General features: G+C 36.1%; 1 protein-coding gene and 1 long non-coding RNA gene across 7 annotated transcripts in view; both read left to right on the top strand.

Moving 5' to 3' along the window:
* The window catches only part of PDLIM5 (PDZ and LIM domain 5), a 202,741-nt gene that overhangs the window by 127,752 nt on the left and 60,829 nt on the right, over nt 1-14,160 (top strand). The gene's annotated exons all lie outside the window — the stretch shown is intronic.
* Nucleotides 10,315-13,734, top strand: LOC118010318. Its single transcript, XR_004679170.1, has 2 exons — nt 10,315-13,263; nt 13,490-13,734. It is a non-coding gene; the product is annotated as an uncharacterized LOC118010318 (long non-coding RNA).

Genomic DNA, 14,160 nt, shown 5'->3' with positions numbered 1-14,160 from the left:
ACCTGAGAGAGGAGAAAAGAGTCAGCCATGTGATGACTTTGGGTCACTGTTCAAGGCAGAAGAAACGAGTGTGGAAACCCTGAGGTGAAAAGGAGAGTGGCAAGTACACAGAACAGAAAGGACAGTGTAGCCAAAATACGGTATGTGATGGGAAGCATGGTATATAAATATAATACTGATACCTATAACTTATATTCCCCATATTATCCACAGCATTTTGAATGGGAAGTTGTCTTATATATAACCACTTTAAAGAAAAAATTAAAAATGAAGAACCAAAAAGGTTTATCAAAGTTTTATCAAAGCTAAATAAGTACATTCATCTACTTAGTGTTGTTCTGGGCATAGTTGTCAGCTTCATGCTTTTCCCATTAGACCCAATGAAGACTTAAGAAAAGGAGCCATTATTATGGTATATGTTGGTAATGCATTTGTAGGGATCAGAATTCCCCGTAAAACACACATAAAGACATTCAAAAACAACACTTCCAATGTGTAGAAATTAGACATATAATGCCTTATTCATAATTTAGGGATGACTTTGGCAATTCAGTTCTGTCTATAAAAATGTCATCAAGAATTGTTTGAACTCATCCCTTTTTGTTTGTCCCACTCAAGAAAATTATTTGAACCAAGTAAATATTTCCTTGCTCATTCTTTCCAAAGTAGACATCATTACTACAGAATAGTAAGCAAGGAATGTAAATTCTGAGTTTGAGACTCAGATTTGTAACTCACAAGTTTCTGCCCCTGAGTTTCCCACTTCTTTAAAATAAGGACTTTAGAATCAGTGGTGGACACTGTGAAGCCCTTTCAGATATCACCTCAGTGGAGGACTTAATAACCACTCTTGGTGTGTGTGTGTGTGTGTGTGTGTGTGTGTGTGTGTGTGATAACTTTCAGGGGTCATCCCCTTCACATGTCACTCAACCACTCTTGGTGTGTGTGTGTGTGTGATAACTTTCAGGGGTCACCCCCTTCACATGTCACCTCAGCAGCAGATGCCCTTCCTCCAAAGCCACAGCTTCGTGGGGTTGTGCACATGCAGTGAGCTAACTGGAGGGGTATGGGGCTGAAGTGAAAAGCCTGACCATTTCAGCCAGGTAGGGACAACCTGGGAGGGTCATTCTAGTTCTTCTAGATCGCAGCTTGGACCTCGGTTGTGTGGGTTCTTCTCATTTCTTCATCCTCCCTTCATGCTCTCCATTTTTGTCACTTCTGATCCCTTCTCCTTGAATTTCCAACCCAGATCACAAACAGCATTTAGGGAAACCATTAAAATGAAAGATCAGGTTAGGGCAGTTGGCAAGGTGTATGGAAGTCAAAAAGAGGATACATTACTTTTCTTTGCCTTGAGTAAAGGATGTTTTTTAGGTGATTGCATCAGAAACATTCTGGGAGTAATAAGTTGATAAAGCAATTTAGAAATCATATGTAGTCAAAGCTATATGAATGAATTAATGAAAAGCTTCAAAGTGAAAAATTAGGATGAACTCTTGAGTAAATGTAATAAGCTCTTGTAACTGACAAGCAGCACTTAATAAAATATTGTGATGATTTTGTATATTACAATTTTCCAAATGCAGAATTTTAGAATAAACTATATTAGCCATTTACTCAGTCACTTAATACATTTTATTTGAACGCATCTGTTTTCTTCACATCCATGAAAGTTTACTTTCTGTTTTCTCTTGGGGGAGATGCTGCTGAGTAGCCTTTGGAAATGTGTAGGGGGATAATACAGATCTTACAAGGCTAGGAGGATGCTAGTGGGGGGCTAAGGATGCTAAGCGTTTCGTAATGCCCTGAATAATTTCACAGAATGAAGCGTGATCCTGCCCCAAATGCCCATGGTGTACCAGTGAGAATGTCTGGGCTGAGAACAAATCCTCCCTCTTCCAATATTTTCTTATTCCTTCCTACAATTCCAGTCACACAGACTCCCCCACAGTGTGCTACCTCCACCCTCCACAGTAGCAATAATCTTAACTTCTGAAGTAATATATAATTTCTACCACTCCTTCCCTAATTTGTATTATAGATCTTTGTCTATATGTCATAAATCTTCGACTAGAGTATAAGCTCTTTGAAGCCAAGAGTCTTAGTATAAAAATATAAATTGGAAGGAAAAGGCATTCTAACAGGCATAGTATTTCATTCTGGGTACAACTGTAAGTGTGTAAGTAAAGATCTATACATTCAATATATAAATGGGCATTTAATATAAGTATATATATAAATACAATAAATACATAAGTATACAGATACAAAAAACACGAATATAATTTGAAAGTAGGTGTTAGGACTGTAAGATTCATCTTTGGTGAACTAATTCTTAAATTAGAAATATACTGTATTAGCTCAGGCTGCCACCTAGATACCACAGAGTAGATAACTTAAATGACAGAAATTTATTTTCTAACAGTTCTAGAAGTTAGAAATCCAAGACCCAGGTGCTATCAGGGTAGATTTCTGGTAAGTCTTTTCTGTCTGGCTTGCAGATGACTACCTTCTCAGTGTGTCCTCACATGGCCTTTCCTCTGTGGACACACAAAGAGAGAGAGCTCTGGTATCTCCTCTTTCTATAAGAATACCAATCTTGTCAGGTTAGGGCCTCACTGTTAGGACCTCATTTAACTTGAATTACTTTCTGATAGGCCTTATATCAAAATACTGTCATGCTGGAGGATTAGGGCTTCAACATATGAATTTTGGGGGGAAACCATTCAGTCCATAATATATACCAGCGGCCTTTCTGTACTAATATTAATTTGGCAGAGTAGTATTTAAAAAAAAGTCATTTTTTTTTTAAAGATTTTATTTATTCATAAGAGACAGACAGAGAGAAGCAGAGGGAGAAGCAGGCTCCCCTCTGAGCAGGGAGCCTGATGCGGGACTCGATCCCAGGACCCTGGGATCATGACCTGAGCTGAAGGCAGACAGACGCCCAACCATCTGAGCCACCCAGGCGCCCCCAAAAAAGTTATTCTTAAGTAGACTCACTGACTTGGACCCAGATAGAAGGATTGTTGTTATCTCTGTTGTGGTGCCTCTTTTTCTCTTTTGGATAACAGGTGTTTGTCTCCATGCCCTATATCCCTAACTAGAGTATAAGCTCTTTGGACACAAGAGTTTTGGTATCCTCACTGTATTTGGCACTAGTTAGCACTAACTAATGGTTTCTAATTGCATATAAATGCATATTTCTCCAATTTCTTATTTGTTGAATTTTAGGGAAATTGTTAACAGCATGGTAAACATAACTTTTAATTGAATATAAATTCAATACAAGTTTTTATAAAAATCAAAACATTAATATTTGTACTCTAGGTAAAGTGGAGTTGCTAAGTACCTAAGTTGCTTCAAAGGAGAATTGTTGTGCTTTGGCAACCTAATTGGCAAAAGTGTTGATGCTTTCCCCCAGTGTTATCTGTTTGTTAAATGGTTATGGAAGACACATTTTAAAATTAAGTGAAAAATTTGTTTCTTAATCCATCTTCCTGTGTGTTTTTGGTCTGTTTCAACATGAATAGCTTAGTGACTCTTGTGATAAGACAATACCTGACTAATTTTAGAAATGAGTATATGAAATGCTTAGTACTCTGAAAAAACCAATAGAAATAATTTTATCATTCCTAGGGAAATGGAGAAGTTTGAAGTTAAGAGTCTAGTCTGCAATATTGACTGAAAAGAAGCAACAGCTATATTATTAACAACATATTAATAATGGAAAGCTAATAATTATATGTGACTTACCGGAGTAGAGAATTATGGAAGGCTATAGGAAATTTCATTGAGGGGCGCCTGGGTGGCTCAGTCAGTTAAGCGTCTGCCTTCAGTTCAGGTCATGATCCCAGGGTGTTGGGCTACCTGCTCAGTGGGAGCCTACTTCTCCCTCTGCCCCTCCCCCTGCTTGTTCTCTCTCTCAAATTTAAAAAAAGAAATTTCATTGAAAGATAACTTAAAAAATATATATATATACCTAGAAATACATCACTGTATCGGGCACCATACAATTTATCTTAAGTTAAAGAGTGATTTTCTTGATCTCACCATCTTTTCAGTTTCTACTCTAATGTAAAATATTTATTTAATAAGCAGTTTTAAAATTTTCATACTTACAGAGATCTATATGAATAAGTTAAAAAAATTTAGTTAGCAAAAAGATGTATAAAATTATGATCAAAACATTTTTTCAGTCTTTTATCTCTCTTGTTCAAGTAATGATAGGTTCTGATTTTTCATATATTATGGTTAAGAATAATGTATGATAGGGATTTTTAATTTTCAAAGACTTAAAATACTCCTCAAGGGAGGAGTAACTGCCCCTCCCTTTGTTAGGAAAATAGTTCAAACTCTAGTCACCAGTTACATCACACAAAACAATATGAGGGGGAAAAACCCTCTAGTATGGGCTGTCCCATAGCACTAAGTAATGTCCACATGCTTTCTACCTGAAGGTTATCAAAACAAATCTTAAGTTACTTCTTGAATAGAAACCTGTCATCTTTGTACATTTATTGAAAATTTAGAAAGCAGAAACTTCACAAATATTTCCAAACATATTCTTTTTATAGCAGGCTTTTAAAATAATACAGTTTGTTCACATGTTTCCATAACCCACATAAAATAGTTTTAGTGACGAAACAGTTTGCTGACCTGAGCCATGTCTTCCTTCAATTGCTGTTTCACAAATATACTGGACTCCTGATGTTTATCCTTTTTAAGACACATGTATTTGAGTAAATTATCTAAAAAACTATTCTTCATAAGCCATGCAAAGAAATCAGGAATCATTCGCTAGTCTTATATTCCCACATATTTTTATGAAGTTTAAGAACAAGTGGATTTGCTAAAAAATACACAACATGAAGGCTTCTACAACAGAGTTTAATTTTAAAAAATAAAAATAATAACAGCCAGATAGAATCTTTTAGCTTTCACAGCATCATTACTGCAGAGTGTGTTCGTCAACCTAGAAAAAAGTCCATAGGTCCAAAAAATGGGTATGTAACCAAGCGCTAATTTTTGTCTATTGCAAAATATGGAACATTTGTAATTTATCTCTTTTCATTTTCTACTGATGGATTATACTGCCCTATGCAAATGCTGGTTTGGTGACCACTGTATAATGTAAAGATCGCCATCTATTGAACATACGTAATTACTACACTTCAGTTCCTTGTGAGAATAGTACCTTAAAATCATTGAAGCAAGAAACAGTTCCTATATACACTCTGTATTTTCACACACAAATTGTTCATTACTTTTCCCAAATTAATCTGGGAAGACTACTGCTTATAAATACCTTTAAAAATAAAAACCAGTATTTGTAATATGCAGAAATTGACTTTCATGGCCCATATGCTCATTGTTGAAAGATATAAACAAGCAAACAAAAATCATCCAAATCCAGAGATAAATCCAAAACTGAAAAAGTTTTGGTTTATTTACATTCTGGAGAGAATTGAATGCATTAAGTTCCTTAGAAGTTTTATCAGACCACCAGCACTTCTCTTACAATACTATTTGGATAAATTCTTTCTGTTTCACCCTTAGGGAGGTAAATTATATTGAAATTATTTGATTGAATTAAACCAGAAAGTAAAAGGAACTTCTCTTCTTGACTAAAAGTCAATACTATTGAAGGCTCCTCCTGTAATTAACTTTTTAATTTCAAAAGATGTCACAACTTAATGAAGAGCATTGGTAATAGGCAGTCTTCATCCATGATGGAGGGCTTAATATTCTATCCTTTGTCACTATTCAATTTTACATATTTTAGTCACATTGAAAGTTTCAGAAGACCAAGTTTTTCTACCTTTATGTTATGTGAAGGTGTATTTATTATGATAGTATGATTTTATAAAAGAAAGTTGAAATGATGTATTACATAATGTATAAAACATATGACAGGTATGGATATTTAGACATCTCAATTTTCCATGTCTTAGTCAAATTAAAGAACTCTTTTCAAATTAAATTAATCTTAAAAGTAGGTTCAACTGTCTATGTCTCTCCTTTTGTTTTTCTCTGTTTTTAGGACTGTTAACAGTATATGTTGAATGCTGCTTCTATGTCCAACTTTGCGAGAGGTGTTCATCTCCCAGTTACTCCTAATTAATTATTCCTGAAGAGTCTGTATTTATTTCTTTGAATAGAGTGTGTTAAAGCTAGGATGAAATCTGTGCAACTTTTGGGTTAGAGGTACATTATTTATTTTGTCTTTTCACATACTTTATTCTTTGTCCCAATATCCTAGTAACTCATAAGAAAAAAAGTAATTGAGAATAAATTTCTGAAAGATTTTAAAGAGAATAGTTTTAAGCAAACTTGGTGGACTCAGATTTATCCTTTGCTTACTGCAATGGCATCAAATATCTGTTATTAAATGAGCAAATCTTTTAGCAGGGTTATTGAAACAGTACCACATGCATGTTAAGAAAATGTACATTCACACACACAAATATTTAAATATGAAAAATAAAATGACCAGACAACATTAATAATTCAAGAGATTAAAAAAATGATGTTGTCAGGGGTTACTATAAATTAACAAATGCTCATTGTCGAAAGATATAAACAAGCAAACAAAAGTCACCCAGACCGAGAGATAAATACTGAAAAAGTTTTGGTTAGTTTACATTCTGGAGGGAATTAAAGTCCCAATTAGAAAAGGATTCTAGACGAGCTCTCAGTAGTCTGTTTTTCTCAATGATTTATAACCCAAGTATTTATAGAACTTACAGATGAGATTTGGTAAGTAACGCTATATGCATTAAAAAAAAAAATGCTGGAGAATGGGAAAGAAAATAGAAGACTTGGAATAAGTACTTGTAGTACTGATTTTCAAAGAAGAAAAAAACTTATAAACTGTAAACTAGTTTGAATTTGAGGTCACCTGGAAAAAAAATCTAGAAGGCATTTTTAAAGCCTTGCCAGTGAGCACTGAGAAAAGGACAGAACTGCCAAGACCCAGAATTAAGTTCTCAAGAAACAAATCACACCCAATTTAACACATTTTTGGTAGATTGGGGGAAATGTTAATTTTACCAAGTCATCAAAGAAAGGCTCTTAAGATCCCACTGAATTTAATAATGAAATGAAGTTAATGATTATCAAATTTTTAGATTCATGATAAATTGAAGGAGTTGAACGAAGGATATTGTTTTAAAGGATAAATTAGTGACTTGGATGAAGGCTTCTATAGCTTGCTTCCTAAATTTGAGGCTATCCTGAAGTGGGGAGGGATGGCATACATGTTCCATAACCAGATCATCCTTCGAACATATTTTAGGAGTCTAGGAAAATGGACTAAATGTAATAGGAAAAAAAAAATTTAATATGGTTATGTGTAGTTTGGGTCAAATAATTTTGCTCTTCTGGGACATATTTGGTGGTAGGGGTGGATGAAGGTAGCAAAAATAAATATAAAAAATTAGGGATTTTAGAAAAAAGTAAACCCAATATAAGTCATGTCGTATGACTCTTAAAATTATAAGTCAAGCAATAGTTTGATTCTACACTTGTAAAATCTCACCTGACATATTACAATTAATCTTTGGCATTAATGCCAGACAATTATGTAGGTAACCCCGAGAAAATCAACTGAAAAATCAGGGATAGTTAAGCTGTCTGGGTCAGAAGCATTTATATGAGTAATTGATTTCAGCTGATAACAGGGCCTAGTTCCTTGGCCTAAATCCACAGCTATGTCGTCGTCTTCCCCAAACATTCTTCCTTAGTCTGACTTTAGTGATCCCTGCTCATGTTTATTATATATACATTTAATAAATAAATCCAGCAAGTGCTTATGAAGTACTTATCATGTGGTACTCATTGTTGTAGATGCTTGGTTTATAACAGAGGCAAGGTTCTGTCATGGATTTACAATCTAGTGGAGCAAACATGCAATAAAAAAGCAAATAATATAGTTTTATGTTATGTTATTCTATAAAGAAATAATATGGGACAATATGACTATAATGAGGGGAGGAGAGAAGTGAAGTCATTAGACACTAGTTAGGGAAAAAGAAGACATTTGAGCTGAAATATGAATGACCTGAAGGAGTTAACCATGCACATATACAGAACATAGGCTATCTAGGCAGAGGGAATAGCAAGTGCAAAGGCCCTGAGACAGGATTCAGCTTGGTGTGTTTAAGGAACTGAAAGAAGTCCACTATGACTGGGGCATAGTAAATAAAGGAGAGAGTGATAAGAGATTGAGTGAAGTAGTCAGGAACCAGATCATTTTTTGCCTTGTAAGTTGTGTTAAGGGATTTAGATTCTTATCCTAATTAATTGGAAAGCCCAGTACAGGATTTTAATCATGGGAGTAATATCTGATGTATGTTTTTAAAAGAGCCCTCTGAATACTATGTAAAATTGATTGTGAGGGAGAAATAATGAACACAGGAGACTAGTTATGTGTATCCCCTTAGTTCAGGCAAGAGATGGTAGGAAGTTAAGCCAAAGAGGTACTAATGGAGAGGGAAGGAATTGGGTGGGTTTGTATTTTAGAGGAAGTGCTGACAATGGAGGGGCTGGGGTTGATGGATAACAAAATAGAAGAACCAGTGAATTTGGTAAGAATTAATTGAGTTGGTAAGAGTCCGTGAAATTGGTTAAGTAAAATTGGTTCAGTAAAAAATTGGTTCAGTAAAAAAGCTTATAGAATCAAGATATAGAGGGGTTAGTGAGTTACAAAAAAAAGAGGTGCTTAACATCCAGACTTTAGAGATGTTAGTCCTATTGATGAAAAAGTACAAGTTATGAATTCTGAAGTGCATGGCTGAGACGTTCCAGGCATGAGACTTACTAGCCTTGGAGGAATTATCTTTGAAGTGAAAAAGTCAAAGAAAATAGCAGTCATGTTAGTCAGTGATTCAACATGACAAGGCCGAAGTCATCAAGAATGATTGTTTGAATGGGGTAAAGAGGAAGAGAGTGAGTCAGGGCCTGAAGCAAATAGTGGGTGAGGTAGAGGCAAGAAAATGAGATGAGTAGATAGTGAGTGGTATAATCTGATGATATGAGCCTTAAGGGACTGGGGATTTTGGAGGATCTAAGATGACTAATGTTAGAAACAATATTGAGGAAGGCATTATCTTCATTTCCAAGTTTATAAACATACAAGGTATGAGAGAGAAGAAACCTCTTTTTGAAGGGACTGCACAGAAGGCGCAGAACAATAGAAGGTACAGTGGAGTAACAGAGGATTTGGGACAGCTGAGAGGAATGGGAAATTGATCATATTGGGAGATACATAAAAAAACAGTAAAGAAACAAGAATCCAGGAGATGATGGATGACCCGAGGGGTTTGCCCTTCTGATTGTGGCAGGTAAATGGATGGAGAGCATGATGGGATTTATCCTTGTGGTCTGTTAGAGGAAAGTGGGCAGGAGAATCTAAGCTCCACAAGGGCAGGAAATTAAAGTAGGCAGTAGAATACGTGAGGATGCCTGGCATGAAGTGGAATCCAAACGCCATTGTTGAATGAATGAGTGAATGCAGTGATTAATGGGAGAGCTCAGGACGAATGATCCAGAAGATCTAGCTAGAGAGTGTGTGACCCGTAGCTTTTGTTCTCTAATGCTAGCGGGATACTCACTCGAGCATAAGGTGCTTCGGTGGCATTCTCAAGACACCTGGCTTCTCCAAGGACTCATGGTGTGTGGCTGTTGCATAGTAGGCATTCAGACAGATGCATGTATATTTTCAAATAGGTAACAGATTGAGCAGTGCTACTTAGTAAATAATATATCTCTTTATTCTGAATCTGAAATAATACCTTTATAATTTATAAATTCTTTTTATAATGTTAGGATTACATAAATACTACAAAATGGCAGGTTTCTGCCCCATAGAGGAAGCTGTTTCTAGCGAGTTGAAATCAATAATAGGAGCCATCAAGAAGAAATTGATGATGCAGAGTGAGAGGGGCAATGGTTAGTGGTTAGTACCTTACAGTTACTAAGGGATGTAGGCTTTTATCAGGGGATTATTCCAGGTGATTTTAAAGTTGGTGTTACCCCTTAAAATCTTTATATTGGGTTTTTAGAATAGATATAGTATAATATATGCTCAATCTTTACCTGTCTTATCTTGGGACCCTATAGAAAAATTTCTCTAGGGGCACTTGGGTGGCTCAGTTGGTTACCCATCTGCCTTGGGCTCAGGTCTGATCTCTAGGTCCTGGGATTAAACCCTGAGTTGGACTCCCTGCTCAGTAGGAAGTCTGCTTCTCCCTCTGCCCTTCCACCCTGCTCGTGCTCTTCCTCTCAGTCTCAAATAAATAAATAAATAAATAAATAAATAAAAAGAAAAAATTCTCTAAAAATATCAAGGAATACTGTAGAGTTAATTAACCTAAGGAATTCACATAATGTTAAGACAGGGCATTATTCAATGATAGCCCATTAGGGAAAGCAACAGTAGAGAAATATGTAAGAGTTAAGGCAGAATTTGAAAAGTGTGAATAACATGGAATATATATATATAGAGAGAGAGAGAGCAAACTCTTCCCCCAACATAAATAGTAAGTTCCATTTGCTTCAGAAATCTCCCTTATTCTTCCCTCTTTTCCTTTCTTCTGTAAAGTGGGAACCTCCAAGAAAAATAATTTGAGTCAGTCCTTTATCTTTGCTCTCACAAAAAGTAAATCTCATTTTGGGTGGTATTTTCATGTTTGATCATTTCCTTCTTAATCTTCTTTTTACATCTAACATTCAGTCCTTTCTGCTTCCCCATGTATAAAAAGCAAGGATGCCCCTACTTGCTGACTTTTAAGTTCACTGTAAGGTGCCATCTGTAATGTAGAATTAGCAGGCTTAAATAATGTTTTTAGGCTGCTACAAAAACAAAGGCTATTGAAATCAGTTAATAAATTTGGCTTGTGATTCAGAGTGCCAGAAATTTCCAGCTTAAGTTTAATTGATTTAATTTTCCAGAAGGGAAATCCAATATTATTGTGTGAATGTTTGCTTTGTGGAAGAGTGAAAATACAAAGGACAATTGTCATTTTCCTCCTTTACTTGGTATAAAATACATATTTTAAGGATTGAATTTCTCCTCTCATTGCCATGTGGGGATGTAATAAGTCACTCTATTTGGTTATTTTGTGATATTTATAAAGAGAGTGAGGAATTGAAATTTTTCATTGGAAACTTGAAGTTTTTATGCTGCAAAAGAAAGTTTCTGCATTCTTTTTCACATAGTTTAAAGGTTAGCCTTCATGACGAATTTATTCTTACATGGTTTACGTATAATTCTAATATGGGTGAGCCAGATTAGCATTTTGAAATTGTATTACTGATGGAGAACTTTCACATCCTGCAATCAGGAATAGCCAGTAAAATAGTACTAAAAACAGGCAAGTGTGTAGGCTTAAGGCACAGAAGACAGGAGAAGAGGAGTGGTCAACTGGGTCTTATACCAAGACTAAGTAAAATGAGGAATGTACTCAAAAAGAAAAACTGTACGATTCCACCTATATGGTGGAGCTATTAAAGAAATAAAATTCACGGAACAGAAAGTAGAATGGTGGTCACCAGGGGGTGGGTGGTGGGGAAAAAGAGGAGTTGCTGAATGGGTGTAGTTTAAGATTTGCTATAAAGTTCTGGAGGTCTGTTTCACAACAATGCGTATACTTAATACTACTACTGAACTATACGCTTAAAAATGGTTAAGATGGTAAGTTTTATGTTGTGTTTTTTATCACAATAAAAAGAACATGAGGACTGCACATTTGTCAATTGAATTTAGCCACAAAGAGATCATTAGTGACCTTGACACGAATATGGTTTTATCAAGGCTGGAGGATGAGGCCCACTTGAGCTGGTTGAAGAGTGACAGGCAGGTGAGGAAATGGAGACAGTATTTCTAGAGTAAAACTGTTATTCCCTTTGGCTGTTAATGGGGATAGGAAAATAGAAGGGAAGGCAGTTTTGTTGGTGGTTTTTTTTGTTTGTTTGTTTGTTTTGAGAAGCTATACTATAGTATTTTTGAATGGGGACTCAAAGCATGCAGTGGAGAAGAAGAATAGAAAATACAAAGGAGATAGATAATTGAGGTCCCTGAGAAAAAGGGAGGAGATGGAGTCCACAGCCTAAGGATCTTGCTTTTTGACAGCTGTCAGTCCTGGGGCATAGAAAGAGAGTTCCATTCCCTGTTCCTGCAGGATGGTAAATTAGTAAGATGAGCCACATCACACTGGCTTTGCCTGCACAGATTGCTAGTATGGGTCCCCATTGGAAAGCATGGAAAGACACAATTGCCGAGAAAGATAATGCGCAAATAGCTCTTTGTTCACTTTTCCTGAAAAAAGCAGGCCGAAAGCCTGCAAGCTCAATTCTCCAGACATCTCTGGGAAGGATAAAGTCTTCCTACCTCGCTCTCACTTAACAAAGAGAATTTGGCTGCTGTAGAGGTGCTATTAATTAGAGCTTCTTCCAATCCTAAAAGGAATAAATATTAGGGAATGACAGAATTAGAGTAGATATTGATGTCTGTTCCATATTAAATGAGGTAGTTTAAGATTTTCTTAGGTCTAGTATTTTTAGAGGTTGGCTAAGCAAAGGGATAGGTAATCAGTGTGTGTAAGACATGGGAAACCGGCCAAGTGCATTTGTTTGGAAACTTGGAAATCTGGCTTTAGAAGGAATTTCATGAGTTCTGTGAACTTTATTCTCAAGTGACACTCATTTTTCCAATCAGCATAGTGCATGGAGGTATTGGAAGACTGAACTCTAGCTTACTCCTTTTTCTTATGTCTTAGTCCTCGATACGTATTAGTATGAAAACATTGATAATTCTTTATATTTTCTTTTTTTTTCCTAGAATATTGATAATTCTTTATGTTGTAAAGGACATTTTTAGAGGTATTTTTGGAGGTCTAGTAATTTCTTAGAGGTTGATCATGTGCCCCTTCTTGCTTAGGTAGTAATATAGTACCTGTTTAACCTGAACTGCTATACATACAGTCTCCAGTCTCTAGAAGGTACAAATATTTTCTAAGAAATATATGTATATTGTGAGTGACTTCTATATTTGAAAACAATAAGTTTCATTCATGCATTCATTCAACAAATATTTATTGTTTACTTTGTTTTAAGTACTTTGTTACACTTCATTTGTACCATTAAACATAATGGTCCTTTACCTCAGGGAGGTTCTAATTTGGTTAGTGAGTCCAGAATTAAACAAATAACCACACAAACTGTCTGATTACATTAATTACAAATAAGTTCTGTAAAGAAAAGGTGCAGGGTACTTTCTTTTTTTTTTTTTTTTTTTTTAAAGATTTTATTTATTTATTTGACAGAGAAAGACACAGCGAGAGAGGGAACACAAACGGGGAGTGGGAGAGGGAGAAGCAGACTCCCCGCCAAGCAGGGAGCCCGATGCGGGACTCGATCCCGGGACTCCAGGATCATGACCTGAGCCGAAAGCAGTCGCTTAACCAACTGAGCCACCCAGGTGCCCAAGGTGCAGGGTACTTTGAAAGCATATGACATGGGCAGCCTAAGGTGATGTGGGGAATTGGAGAGGCCTCCCAGAGGAGGTGATGTTTAAACTGAGGGCTGAGGGACACTTAGAAATTAGCCCAGTGAAGTTGCGGTAGAGAGGTAGGCATAAAAAGTGAGAAGTAGCAGACTATGCAGAGGTCTTGAGATGGGAAGAAGCTTGGCCTGTTTCGGGAAGAGATGGAAAACCAGTTGGACTGGAGCAAGGCAGAGAAAAAGAAGAGCTCTGTAAGATAAAACTAGAGAATAGGGAGCCCAGGACCACAGTTGTCTCTAAAGCAGTGCTGGAAGGCTCAGCAACAGACAGGGTCAGATTTGTATTGTTAAAAGTGTACTCTGGTAGCTATGTGGAGAGGTTTTTCTCTAGACAGGGGTTAGCAAACTTTTTTTGTAAAGATACAGATAGTAGGTATGTTAGGTTTTGTGAGTCATATGGCGTGTCACAATTACTGACCTCTGTATGTAATGTGAAAATAGCCATTGACATATGTAAATGAAGAAACCTGGCTGGGTTCCATAAAACTTTATTTAAAGTTTATTAAAACTTTGTGGCTGAAATTTGAATTTCATATAATTTTCATGTGTCATGAAATATTATTCTTTTCATTTTTAAAAAACCATTTAAAACCACTC

This window comes from Mirounga leonina, unplaced genomic scaffold (genome assembly GCF_011800145.1).
Source record: "Mirounga leonina isolate KUSES-001 unplaced genomic scaffold, KU_Mleo_1.0 Mir_129, whole genome shotgun sequence".
In the NCBI taxonomy this organism is placed as follows: Eukaryota; Metazoa; Chordata; class Mammalia; order Carnivora; family Phocidae; genus Mirounga; species Mirounga leonina.
Note: the sequence above shows the minus strand (reverse complement) of the source record. Positions and strands in the feature narration are given on the sequence as shown.